Source organism: Biomphalaria glabrata, chromosome 2 (genome assembly GCF_947242115.1).
Source record: "Biomphalaria glabrata chromosome 2, xgBioGlab47.1, whole genome shotgun sequence".
Lineage (NCBI taxonomy): Eukaryota > Metazoa > Mollusca > Gastropoda > Planorbidae > Biomphalaria > Biomphalaria glabrata.
The window spans coordinates 11,280,291-11,294,129 of NC_074712.1; the positions used below are offsets into that span (position 1 = coordinate 11,280,291).

General features: G+C 32.8%; 1 protein-coding gene across 1 annotated transcript in view; it reads right to left on the reverse strand.

The window, feature by feature from the left end:
• LOC106061065 (mucin-2-like) overlaps positions 1-13,839 on the reverse strand; it is a 325,575-nt gene that overhangs the window by 153,061 nt on the left and 158,675 nt on the right. The window lies entirely within an intron of this gene.

Sequence of the window (13,839 nt, forward strand, 5' to 3'; positions counted from 1 at the left end):
CAAACCATAAAAAAACCCAAATAATTTGATATAATGTACACGATTATGCTTAAAACATGAGATGAAATAGAAGATATATAGCTCTAATATAGAATTAAAACAAAAAGATTTATACTTTTAATCTCAGATTTAAAATGCAGCATTGAACACCTGTCTTACAATAATAAGTCATCACTATAACTTCTCTTTGAATTTAAACAAATGCACACAATGACACCATAAATTGTAGCTTAAAAAAAATTAAAATGATTTAAAACCATGTATTCGTTTTAGATTAGGTGGTGGAAAACTTTTCGTATCGGCGTATCGAGGGCCGCATTAAAAGAAAATTGGAAATGGGGGGCCCCATATATATATATATATATGTGTGTGTGTACTTACAACTTAGAAAGGCTAGCTAACTCTGTATAATATCTTTTATTTTATATTTATTCTGTATTATTATTATTCATTCACTTTACATTATTCTCACACTTCCAGTTGAGGAATTACAACAAGAGTTAACACCAATTTTACTATTTAAAAAAAATTGCAATTGTCTTTTTACAGCACAATATTTCACCACAAATGTACAGTTGTACTTAATTTGAAGTATTTAATTGTTTACACTCGAGCATAATGTTTTGGCACAGTGGGACTAGCTTACTAGTTGTTATCATTATGACTGCTGTCAAAATACATTCAGTCAACATCAACTTGTGATTACACTTGTTTAGTTATCACATACAAAAAACGTGTTCACACATGTATGTGTACCCAAATAATTTGAAAGTTTAGCAGGGAGTTTTTTTTTAATAAAAGTGTGTCAATACAGTTTCGGGCACCCATAAAACACCCGCGGAATAACTGACTGGAACTTCTCTTTCATGTCATAATTTGCTTGGAGTTATATCTTGAACTGAAAGTATTGAAAACTGGTTCTTGACCTCTTAAAATTTGCTCCTTATTCCACAATTAATAAATCCAAATAAGTTTTGTACTTTTAGCCATTTCAGCAAAGAAAATGACAAAAACTATTTCCTTTTGCTTTCCTGGAGAAATGGAAAGTTTTGTTTGAAAAGATTTAACATGCACTTACATTTCTTATGCACAAGCCAAAGCTATTGTAATTATGAAAAACATGAACTGTCTATTCCACTCTTTTTTTTTTTAGAAATATTAATAATAAAGTCATAGCCAATTTTCTGCAAGGAACATTAAAATCTCTTCCGCGAGATTTTATATTCTTCTCATTATCTAGCCCATGTTAATTTAGAGGATACATTGGACATTTTTGTTACTAATTCGTCAAATAGTTGTCAGAACTGCCTGTGATTAAAACCCCTCTGATAAGTTTGATTATTACAGCGTGTTTACCGATAATGTGTAAATATTTTATGCAGCTTTGTGTAAACTTTTCCTTTTAGAATTTATGGTTGGGATATTCTCTATTTAAAAAAAACTGTTTCTCTCAGTCAAAGATCGAGCTCCATCAGTTGTTGCACTTGCCGTCTTGTTCCAAGCATACCCGACACTCAACACAGTTTTTCTTAGAATTGAAAAAATACTGACCAGAGATTGTGTCTTAGACTGAGTGTATTGAAGTATAGCTAATAAGCATAATCTTCGATTACTTGAAACTTTTTATAATGAGACAGTTTCAATAATTTAAATATATATTATTTTAATATATTTGCATTTATGCTCCCGCGGACACACACACACACACATAAATATATATACACTCGGGTATATTATATATGTATATGTGTGTGAACGGGCCGCATAAAACACTCCGGTGGGCCGCATGTGTCCCGCGGTCGTAATTTGCCCACCTCTGTTTATGATAATAAATAAAAGACATTAGTATAATAATATTTTTAATAGTCTGTTCTAATTAATTAACACCAAAGTGTATAGGTCAGTGGGGTTATTTAATATCTGCAGAATAAAAAGATCTGAATTTTTTTTTATGTTCTCTTTATAATGTCAGCAAGTAATTTATTGGTTTTGTTATTGCAAAAAATAAAACTCACAAATTTGAATGAATAAATTCATTCACGGAAAAAACAACAACTAATAATTTGACTACAATTCATTTAAATGAAATATTACAGATAAATTAAAACACTCAATTTAAAAAATGATCATTGTACTAGTGGGAAGCATAGTCGAGAGGCCAAGTACGCTTGAACTTGTCTTGGCTTGACTATCTATGACGGGGACTCGAGGTTCGACACCCGACTCGAGCAGAGTTGTGTTTACTGAACGCCTAAAGGCAGCATGGAGAACCTTATCTCAGATCTAATCTCCCATCTGGTCCACAAAATGATATTGGAGCTATAAGCATGAAAGAAGCGGTATATAAAAGCTATAATTTATGTATTCATATGTTTTAGGTTAGGTTCTCTTTATAAGTGATATGCGAGCTTAATCATGATAAATCTATGTTGAACGATCTCTTCTTTGTTAGCGCTCAGCCGCGAGCCAGAATAAACTGTTCATAACGATATCAGTCACTTGAAACCCAGGACGTAATTATCTTATACAGAGGCGTAGTGTAAAGGGGGGGGGAGCGCAAGGTGACACTATGTATAAGAATTTAGCTAAAAAAAAAAACAGGAGTGCGCTATACGTTTGCAGTTTTGATGCGGAGACCAAGGCAGTCTGTGAAACCTTAAAGGTCATTGACTCTCAACTCAGTGAGGGACATTTGAGGGCAACACAGATTGTTGTGGTCACTGACTGTACGACAGGCTTTACAAAGCCCCGGACCATGGCCACCCAATATCGACAGTCATCATGGCCTCACACAACATAAAGCAGCGCTATGGTACCCCTGTAATAATGCAGTGGGTATCGAGTCACAAAGGTGTGACTGGCAACACTATTGCAGACTCCTTGGCCCACCAGGGAGGGCAAATTCCACCAACTGAACAGGCTGTAAGTTTTCATCATGCCCTGGCTTTAATTCAAAAAACAGAAATGGAAAAGTGTAATGAGTGCTTGGACAAGTCCCAAAAAGCCCGTGGAGTCTGGGAGCGCATGAGGCGCCCTGACCGCACTTCCCCGTGGTAGAGGATGTCCAGGCCTAAGCAAGCTATTATAGCACAGTGCAGGACAGGCCACTGTCCTGTTGGCTCATATTTCTCGCGTCTATGGCCAAATTTCCATTCACGGAGCCCCCGCTGCGGGGAAGAAGAGGAAGCCGTGCCTCATATTCTGTTTGCATCAGACTTGCTGATCTCCGCCTCGACAGGTCTGGGAAAGGAAAAAATTCTCGACCTGTATGGTGACGTGTACACACTACGCAAGACATCAGGGTTTCTGTCCAGGGCTTTTGCAAGAGAGGATTTATTATAAGCCTCTCAAGGCCTCACTCAAATGGAGTTTGATGATAAGGATGATGATTTATAAAAATAGTGAAAAATTAATACACACAACATAAAATAAACAGTTTAAATAAAAGTAAAAATCTCGATAAAACATGCAAAATAAACTACAAATTAATATATCACCATCATTTAACTTTACTTACTCATACAATATAAACTGATTTTAGTACGACAAAACTACTTTGAAATTAAAAATAAATCTATACTGTCTTATTGGAAATTCATGGGGTAGATTAAAATTTAGTTCATCTATATTATAAAGTAGAATGTGTGGTGTATGTATGTATGTATGTAACCTATAGACATCAAAACCACTTGACCAATCTTGATAAAACTTGGCAGGAATGTTTCTTGGGTACCAACTTAGACCTTAGTGTATGTATTGTAGCTCTAAAACAAACGTAAGACCCTAAAAAAAATAATGTTGTCCGACTCTATTACAGCTATAGTATTTTATGGATCTAGGCCATGTCTACAATGTTGACATGAGAAAGGATCGAAAGGATTTAGACCTAGATCTAATTTTAAGAAATACACTTTGCGCAGATAGTTTTTTACTTTGACACATGAAAATACAAAAGAAGATCCATTGATTTCATTATATAATAAAATTAACCTTCAAATTTGTGTTTCAAAAGCATTTTTTACATATATTAGTTCCTTATATCTGTGACTACAGATTTCCTAGCGAACATTCTTTTATTAGACAATACCGTAATGAATCGCGTACTAAATATTAATTTGTTTAATTGTTTACTTTATAATCCCATCCCTAGATCTAAAACTCTAATTCAACTCTAAGGTGATAAAACTTCTCTTCGCACAGATAGTTTTATACTTTAACACATTAACATATTAATTAAAGTCCATTCATTTCATATTTTGATCAAATAAACATTCAAATTTGGTTTTCTAAAGCTACATTCGTTTACGAAAGCTGCGAAGCCGAGTTGAGATAGGCCTAGATCTATCGGCCTAGATCTATATTCAATCATGAATCGCGTACTAAAAATTATTTCGTTTAATTGTTCACTTTATAATCCCATTCATTGAACAAAGCTATCTCTCTTTTCGTTTTTAATAGATATGAATGTATCGGCTTCGGGTAAACCCATTTTCGCAAAACTAATTTTATTTTCGTAGCGAAAGAGAAAAAAACTTGAAAGGATCATTAGCTACGTTTAACAAACATCTAAATCCAATCCACTAGATTAGTAAACACAAACTTAGACCCGCAGGCCGCTGGTAATGTCTGGCGAATATCCTTTCATTAGACATTACCAAATGGTTACACATTAACAGTGATTAACACATCTCTCGACTGAGTCTATTCCTAGGTCTAGGTCTAAAACTCTTATTGAACTCTAAGATGATAAAACTTCTTTTCGCAAAGATAGTTTTGTGCTTTAACACATAAACATACTAATAATTGTCCATTCATTTCATATTTTAATCAAATTAACATTCAAATTTGTTTTTCTAAAGCATTTTTAATACATTCGTTCGCTGTTCGCTAAATAAAGCTGCGAAGCCGTGTTGAGATAGGCCTATATTCATTCATGAAAAAAGGTCACGCATGAGCAACACAGAATGAACTCTATAAAAGCCAATTTTTAACTCTAGATTAGTGTAGATTTAGATCTATGTCTACCTCAAGATCTACTTTATACTTTAACACATGAAAATACAAAATTAAGTCTATTCATCTCAAATTTTAATCAAATATTATATGTAGGCCTACAAGCAAATGTTTTAATTTGAAAAAATTGATTTAAGCCTATTAGCTATTTTTATTTGATAGCTTCATTCACACTATTTTTACATCGACACATTCGCTTTACTTATTACATTATTATTTCGTTTAATTGTGACTATATCGACAGTAGTGATGGGCAAAAGTTAACTAAAAAGTTGCTAACTTTTAGTTTAACTAAAAAAAATTAGTTAAGGCCAAAGTTTAATTTAAAAAAAATAGTTTAGTTAAAATCCTAGTTTAATTAATTTTTTTTAGTTACAAACTAAAAAGTTTAATTACAAATTTTACAAACTTTTTTAACATACATACGGTAATACCAATAAATATTTAGATATATGTAATTCGGAGAATATATATAATGAATGATAGAGAGGAGAATAAACTAGAGGGTGCACAGGTCACTGGAAAGCCTTTTGACCATTACCCTATAATGGCCGCTATTCCCGCCTTTAAAAAAAAAATACACGTGTTCATTATATTTCTAGCAAGTTTCGCTGCTTGATAAATCCTGATAATTCCTTGCTTCTATAGATCTACATTATTCTACATTTTGCTGCTTTTTTTATTAAACACCAGTGTGTTCCTGTATAGCTGCAGGCAAAGAATTTTGCTTTACTATAGATCTAAAAGAAATGTCGACTCCTTTTATTTTAAAACTTTTTACTTGATAGATCTAAAGTCTAGTGACGTCCAGTCTGTTAGTATTAGTCTATTACTACTATTAGATCTATAGTCATAATAGTCTATATTTAATTATTTTAGTCTCTTAGTCTTAAGTAGAGTCTAACTCTTAGTAGTCTTAGTCTTAGATCTAAATGTAAATTTAAAATTATAAGTCAATAATATAGATCTATTAGTTTAGAGATTCTACTATTCTAGAATTAGAGTCTAGATTAGATCTAGATATATCTAGAAAATTCTAGATTACTTATTAGTTTTAGGCCTATACTAAGACCTAAGATGCGAAGATGATAGATCTATAATATTAATGACTATAATAGGCCTACTAATAATAGTTGTCACTACACTATACTAGATCTAATACTAAATTAACTAAATCTAGACTAGATCTACATCTACTTCTATTATAATTATACTTATAAGTCTTATATCTACTATCTAGATCTATTAGATCTAGATCTAGTATTATCTACTAGAGTATATTATATTATAGTATATTATAGATCTAAATACCCATATCTTTGTTATAATTATAATTATAATAATTTTAATAATAATCTAAAATCTCTAGATAGATCTAGAGTTACTAAGATAGGCCCTATCTACTAGACTCTATTTAGTAGTAGTAGTAACTAGTATTTCTTAAATTATTTTTAGATTAAAATATTTATTATTTGATCTTGGTCTAGTAGCTAGATGTAATTCTAGATCCAGATTATATTTCTGATCATTTCGTTTGTAGAAGATATTAGATCCAAAATATTCTAGAATCTAGAGTTAGTTAGCGAGTCAACATGCAGTTTTATCATTACTTCTAAAAAGGTAACTTATATTAGAACTTGGACAATTACTTCTAATTTCTTTCTATAATAATAGTAGGCCTATCATTCTAGTCTAATCTAGTGATTCTATTAAGATCTACATCTATCCCATAAAGACATTTAAATCTTTTTTCATGTGCACAAATAAATGTTTATTACATTTTGTTAAAGAGATTGGTTGTTGTTTATATTTTTCATTTTTGGCTGTTTCGTCCTTAAAAAAAAGGTCAAAATAGTTAGTAAAAGTTTAACTAAAGTTTCTTAGTTTAGTTTAACTAATTTTTTCAATTTGTGATTAACTAAAAGTTTAATTACTTTTTTTTAGTTCAAACTTAGTTTTAGTTTAACTAAAAAATTTTAGTTTAGTTCCCATCACTAATCGACAGTAATGCGCAAATAGAGACCCGAGGGTCGCGGGTAACATATATGTCTAGTATTAATATAGAATTAAATTCTGAGTTTATTGAAGCCAAAATATAATGATTGTCGAAATAAATTAAGATGCCCGAAATCAAATAAACTGTGACAAATCTGTCCGAATTAAATAATGATGCATGGTCTCTTTGACCTTAAATACAATTAAAAAAAAATAAGGTTAGGGTTACCAAACTAAGTAAACATCCTTCTCTACAGGAACTAAAGAGCATTTTGGTACTTCATTTTCGTTTTTATGTCAAACCATTATCAAATAATGCCCTGTCAAAGTCAAAGTTTGAAATTTTGGCCTATAGGTGTCCGAATTGCATAAACTACTCTATATATCGCAAGGTCTAAAAGGGAAATTATCCTTTTTCTTTGAGATAACTTCTATGACTTAAAAAAAACAACCTAAAACATTGCCTTTGCTCATGGACTGTTGCTTTGTTTTGGTTTTGAAAGAAGACATATAAAGAAACAAAAGAAATAATAACTTATACAATTTACATCATACAACTCACTAAAAGAAATCATAACTTATACAATTTACATCATACAACTCACTAAAAGAAAATAACAACTTATACAATTTACATCATACAACTCACTAAAAGAAATCATAACTTATACAATTTACATCATACAACTCACTAAAAGAAATAATAACTTATACAATTTACATCATACAACTCACTAAAAGAAATAATAACTTATACAATTTACATCATACAACTCACTAAAAGAAATAATAACTTATACAATTTACATCATACAACTCACTAAAAGAAATCATAACTTATACAATTTACATCATACAACTCACTAAAAGAAATCATAACTTATACAATTTACATCATGCAACTCACTAAAAGAAACATAACACCACTTATCTCACCAATAAAGACCTTCTTTGGCAAACATGTCGTCCCTCATTCGGGATACGGGCCCTGCCCATCGTAACTGTTATGCTTAAACAACCCCCTTATAATTTCCATACAGGCATTAGCAAGAGCATCGCAGTTTGTAGTGCAGTCTTGCCAACTCTATGTCCATAATGGAGTGCAGACATCTTTGGTGAAAGCGCTCAAGTAGTTCCATTTGCCTTCTGTATAGCACCCAGTTCTCAGATAATAATAATAGCACTACTGAAGAAGAAACACTTGTATAAGTTTGTCCTAGAAAATGGAAAAAGAAACAAGAATAACATAACAAGCAATATACAAACACAAATAAACAAACACTTAAAAAAAAAAAAACTTATTTTAATGTGTATCAATTTAGTTTGGATCAGTCATGTAATTATATAGCACCCATGTCTCAGATTCATATAGAAGTGTTAAGAGAACCATTACTTGGAGGACATACATTGGTGTAGGCACGTGGAGCAATTTATAGGACAAAGGAAAAGATCTTGTCTTATAAGTTAGAGACGCTACTTCTAAAGAGAATATAATTACGTCATTCACGCATCTCTGTGTCAATGTTGTCACGCATGTTAATCTGTGATTTAAAGTCTGACAAGTCGTAGATTTTCCAGGCTTATTCAAGCATTTGCATACGGGCGAAATGACTCTGGATCATAAGAATGTTTTTTGAACATTCCGATGGTCTAGAGGTTAATTTCGCTTGGTGCGTTATCACTTGGCGGTGGTGTCGAATCCGGAGTCACAGGTTCGAGCCTCGGTCGGCGCATGCATCTTAATTCACTACTATTTTAAAAACTTGGTCCCTGGTGCTGTTATTCATTTATGTTTAATATATGTGTGTATCTTCAAGTCTGAAGGAACATCCGAAACATGTAAAACATTTTACAAACACTAAATAGCAAGGCATTGTGAAGCCCTATTCTAAACAGATTTCGCGGGGACAAGTTTGGGTAGGGAAGCGGACATTACTGAAATTTAAGAGTTTGTATTAGAAAATGAATTCGTCTTTGGATTTTATTCATTCTGTACTATGTACAGAATTACTTTACGAGCCTTGCGTGTAGCAAAGTCATACAGTATATCATAATAATTCTGTTTCCTACATAGATCCCGCTCAATAGCAAGAATTACCAAATGTTTCAATCTATCTTTGAGAATTGTTGACCTCCTTGTAAATCGACATGAGGGCGCGGGAAATCTGTTTTAAGTTAAAAAATTGGTTAATTTAATAATTTATACACCTTCAATTAGCGCAGGTCCTATGAAAGTGCGGATCCTTTGAAAGTGGGGTCCCATTGCGGTCGCATAGGTTGCAGTGGCCTAAGACCGGCTATGCAAAATAGCGGCGTATGCTACGCCGCCGGTCGACTAGTTCACCGCATCTGTTTTGGTCCGTAAGCCAAGCTCTTCATATTTTGTTCATGTTGAAACTTATGTAAGTATGCTTGTTTTTTTTTTAAATAAAATTACTAAACAGTACAAATATTTTCTAATGTTTCGGATTTAATTAGTTTCAACATTTTAAATTTCATTCTGATCGTCTGCAGACTGGGGAGATAACACGGTGCTCAATATGGTCTCTTTGAATGTCAGTCAGCCATAGAATAGAATGTTATGAAAGAAATATGCAAAGTAGTTCTTACATTTATTTGAGTTTATTATTGCACAAGATACTGACTAGACAATGACAATTTAGCATTACTGAATAAACAAAAGACTAATTAGAAACCTATTTGCTTAATTAATTAAACTTTTGGGGAGGATTTTTTCCGCCCCCCCTCACCCCGTGAATTTTTTTTATAAATATGTATCTATGTGTGTGTGTACATAATCTTCATTACATTATGACCCTTCATTCTTTCGAAAGTCTTTTATTGTGCCCTAGAATAGATTCTTAATGGAGTAAGTGAAAATATTGGAGACTTCTCACCATTGCCAGCAAGGTGGTCTGGGGAGCTCCCCTACCTTGATTTAGACCCGATCTGTATAACTGACTCCTAAAATCTGTCTTAGCCATCTTTGTTGAGCCACATTTAGTGTTTTTCAATTTCGGCATATGACTATTCACTGCACTTTATTAATGGAGCCCCCGCCACAGGGAGAAATGTGCAACCTCTCTTTCATACGCTCTTGGAATTAGGTGACTGTAGTTTGCTTTAGATTTTATATCGAAAAGGGAAGTTTTATCGTCAAAATCATCTGATGGGGGTTTAAAAGTAAAAAATCTCTGGAGTTTTTTTTTTTTAAAATTCAAAACCCAATTTAGCTACTGCCATAGAATTTGGTTTTAAACACAAAATCCCTTTTTGGCAACTCTCATAGCATTTTGACTGTGTAATTTGCTTTTTTTTTTTTTTTTACATTGCTGATGTATTTTTTAGCTTCAAACTCCACTGCAGGGGAGTTTAAACTCAAAACCCTTTGACTACACTCATAGCTATTTGAGTGTGTATTTTGCTTTGTTTTTAATATTAAAGAGGTATTTTTTACCTTCAAACTCCCCTGAACTGAGTCAAAACCAATTTAGCTACGCTCATAACATTTTTGTGCATAATTTGCTTTTTTTATATTGAAGAGGTATTTTTAGCTTCAAACCCCACTAAAGGGGGTTTTAAACTGAAAACTGAGTCAAAACCAATTTAGCTACGCTCATAGCATTTTTGTGCATATTTTGCTTTTTTGTATATTGAAGAGGTAGGGGTTTTAAACTCAAAACCCCTTTGGCTTTGCTGGGCAAGTGATGGTTTAGTATTTAAATCTCACATAAAATAAACAAAATCAAAGCAAAAAATCCGTCACTAAATTCCGATCTCCCCCCCCCCTTGCGAAGGGGATTTCCTTTCGGGGGAGCGGGTGGTGACCCCCCTCCCTCCCCACCTGGCTACGCCCATGTGATGATGCATTTCATTTTTGAAAAATTTTAATTATGTCTTGATTTTCAAGCTTGTATTTGATTCTCTTCTAGCCTTGATATCTGTTTCGACGTAATCTTTTCTCTGTAAAGACTCAAGACTCTCCTGTTACAGAGAAAAGAAATGAAGATGGTCACACCTTGAAGTCCGTTCAGTATTGGAGAGAGAATTCTGTAGAGCGACGAATAACCAAATAATGATTATTTGCAAAAAAAAAAAAATGATGATAAATGATTAAGTATTGAAAATAAAAATAAGTGCTTACCTAATGCTTATCTACAAGTTCACTGACATGCTTATCATAAGGATGATCTACACGCTTTTCTATAGGCTTATGTATATGCTTACCTACTTAGGTACCTTCATGCTTATCGTCATAGGTATCATAATGCTTATCTACTTGGTTATCTATAAGCTTATCTACACCGTTATATACCTGCTTATCTAAATGTTTATCAAAATGCTTACCAACATGCGTATCATAATTTTTATCGTACTACTTAAGTATATGCTTATCTACATGCTTATCTTTATGCAGGATTGATACCACAAGAGATGAGAGACAATATTGTATGTACATTAAATATAATGAATTTAGACTTTCGAACAAGTAATTTTAATTTGAAGACTTAAACGACATTCATTGTTATTTGGATGCGTACCAAATATTCTTATATGTAAACGTAATATAAACACTGTTTTTTTTTTAATACGCAGAAAAATTCTAAATTAGTTTTGGCATACTTTTCTTTTCTATTAAAATAGAAAAGAAAGTTTGACATTAAATTTTGATAACCAGACCTAAAAGAGTTCATCCATAAATATAAGGATATAAATGAGAAATCAAACTTCTTAATTTCAAATATATTATACGTTTTTCATTTTCATTTAAACAATTTAAAATAGATAAAAATTAAGCGCTCCTCTGAGACCTTAAGTCTATAGCTTTCGACTTACCCGAGTACGACGCTGTCAATGTTTGCATCAATAATGGCCACTGTCCAGAAAGAACCTATTGCAGAAAATATAATCATATAGATAAACCAAGAATAGTTTTCACCATTAGGTCCTAGCGAGGATTGAAGATTTTCTGCTTTGCAAAGTTTGTAAACTGTGACAGCGAAGAATAGAATATTAATCACTGTTAAAGCGGACAGTGAACTAATCATTGTCACTCCTGGAAAATAAAATAGGCAATAGATTGGTTAAAAACAAAATAAATAAAATAAGAAGAGATAAATCTAATAGCGCTTAAGAAACATGAATTGAAAGATCCCATCATTTTGAGACTCCTTAAAATGGTGCTAGAATTAGAAAACAAATATATAACCCACGTTGGGGTGCCTGATAGAGTCCATAGCATTCAAATTGCATTGAGCGGTTCTCAACTCTACTGAGTCTGTTCTACCTTACTTACACTCTCTACCTCTGGTTTATAATAGGTCCTTGAAAGCTTCCGAAATATTACAGAAACCTCGTGTGTCCACTCTGGAAGAGCACGTGACCATATATCGAACAATGTACACAGAGTGATGGTGAACGCTGTACGCAGGATCAAGAAGACCTGACAATCTGCGTTATTTCACATCTTGTATCATCTGTCAAAAAAAAAGTAATTTTTCCCCTTTCAGACTTTGTTATAGGGCAGAAGATGTTATAGTCATCTGTTTCTGTGGCCTACGGTTAAGGAGGATGCCATGTGACCAGCAAAATGACCACCGATTTTACTTTTCCCCAACTAATGTCAAGTACCCATTATCGCTGGGTAGACTCATAGATCCCTAAAAAAAAAAAAAATTCATGTCTTCAACAGGATTCGAACGCGTGACCCCCGGTTCAGAAGCCAAGCGCTTTACCGCTCAGATAACCTTGCCTCCATCTGTAATAAACATCATTCATCTCCAACTTAATCTCTCATTGAATCCCTTTGATTCCTTTTTTCCGGTGTCTGCAGATAGGAATACTGGCTTTTCAGTGGAATAGAGGTAGGATCTACCAGGACATCTGTGAAACTGCTTGAAATTGAAAGAGATACACGCTCTTATGACGAGAATAGAGATGCATTGAAAAGAAGCTGAAGATTGTAATATCACGTTTCCCTGTGAACTCGCTGAAGGAAGACGATGATCTGGACACTCGTCAATTTAAAAGTAGAACTAGAAGCTCCAGAGCTCATCAACTCATTAGCTCCTTTTGCAGTCGGAAACCTTTTTTTCGTGTTTGTTCTCAGCCTTTATAGAACGCTTCTGAAATCCCCTATTCAACATACTTGCTTTAAACTTTTTAAATAAAAGATTTCTTCTAGTCTCGTTGCAAGCTTAAGTACAAATCAATGTCGAGATTACCGATTCTATTTTTAGTAAAATCTGGAAGATTTTTATTGCTTAAAAAAGTTTTCAAACGAACAGTTCGATAGCACCAGTAAATAAGCTCCCACCTTATCAAATGAGTATTTTTTTAGTTTTTTTTTTATGTTCTAATGGTATTAACTCTTGCTCTCCGTATTTATTTTTCCACGTTTTGGAAGGAATTCTTCATTTTACTCATTACTATTTAACTCCCCTGTTATGATTAGGCTTCAATAGCTTTGTTGTTTGTTAGCGTGATATTTTTGATTTGGTATAGAAATAAAGTGAAATGCATTCTCTAATTCGAAGTCAAGTTTTAAAAAAGTAAACATCAATTTAAATCAACGAAGGAATCGTCGATATGAATAGAAATAGTTAAAAGTATATATTTGTTTAAACTATACTTATTATTCTATTTTTTTAAGTTGTTTGTTTATTTATTAGTCTTATATCTTAAATTAGATTAATTTTTTAAAATTTAATTTTTAGGATTTTAAAAAATTTGGGGGTTATCCCTCTTTGCTCAGGGTCTGGAAGGGTTTTTCCTAACCGGAAAGAGGAGCTATTGGGGTTAACAAGATAAATGAACATTGCACAAAAAATG